At 39.6% G+C, this 1,066-nt stretch overlaps 1 protein-coding gene across 4 annotated transcripts in view; it reads right to left on the bottom strand.

The window, feature by feature from the left end:
- The window catches only part of GLRA2 (glycine receptor alpha 2), a 231,894-nt gene that overhangs the window by 183,873 nt on the left and 46,955 nt on the right, over positions 1-1,066 (bottom strand). The gene's annotated exons all lie outside the window — the stretch shown is intronic.

The following is a 1,066-nucleotide window of genomic DNA, read 5'->3' on the forward strand; positions in this document are numbered from 1 at the left end:
AACTGCATTTACAAAAACAGGAGGTGGAATAGATTTGGCCTGCAGGCCATAGTTTGCTTAGCCTTGCTCTGGATTCTTGGAGGTTGGTGAACGTTCTGAAATTCCGTGGTCTTGTCATGGCTAACAGTGAGGGCTGGTCCTGGGCACAGAGGAGCAGAGGGACCATATGCTGGACTCTCTACAGCGAGTATGATGTGCCCTGTAGCATGAACCAAGTCCACTTTAGCGGAAACATTCAGTGGTAAATGAGGCCCTTGGGGCCAGTGCTCTGGAGTGTACCCAGGTGAAAACCATTAAGCCCGGGCCAAACCACCCTGTTATTACAAGAGCTGTCAGCCAGTATGGAAAGGAAACGGGGCCAGGTCATATACATGGACCCCCAAATACTTAATAATTTTGATTCAGTGATTGTATTTCACATAATGACTCAGGCGTTGTTTGTAACAAATACGTCAATGGTAAGAGCCCTCTGTATCTTACACACTCAAAACTTGAACCAATTTTAGAGGAACTTCTACCACAATAATGATAACTTAATCTATTATTCATAGTGACTATATTAAAGTATGCTGGCTAAGGCAACAATATCTTTTATATTGACCAATGCTTTCTAAATGAACAATAAAGACATCTTTTTAAAAAAAAAGCCTAAGGATGGCATTGGTTTAAAAATAAACAACTGAAAAGAATAGGGCATCTTGTGTAACACCAAAAAATCAGTTGCTATTGGTTAGTTTTTCCCCCCCAGCTATATCCCAACATCATGCCAAATGCCTACTTGAGAGCAGAGGGTGATCTTTGAGTTCCAAGATGAAATGTTCTTTCTCTCTCTCCTGTGACAAATAGACAAGAATGGCATTTTTGTTTTGCATTTTATTCCTCTTAAATAATTGAACGTGTTCTCTAAGTGCTACAATTGCTTTAGTGTGTGGCCCTTGGATGGTAATAGAATAATAAATATATGTGCTTGATTTATATAGAAATTAAATATCTTTTGGAGTAAGATGTCACCTACCAGAAAGACTCTTGACACTAGCTCAAGAGACAAGAGACAAAAGGGAAATAA

This window comes from Echinops telfairi, unplaced genomic scaffold, assembly GCF_000313985.2.
Source record: "Echinops telfairi isolate 266 unplaced genomic scaffold, ASM31398v2 ScPeMD7_53;HRSCAF=182, whole genome shotgun sequence".
Lineage (NCBI taxonomy): Eukaryota > Metazoa > Chordata > Mammalia > Afrosoricida > Tenrecidae > Echinops > Echinops telfairi.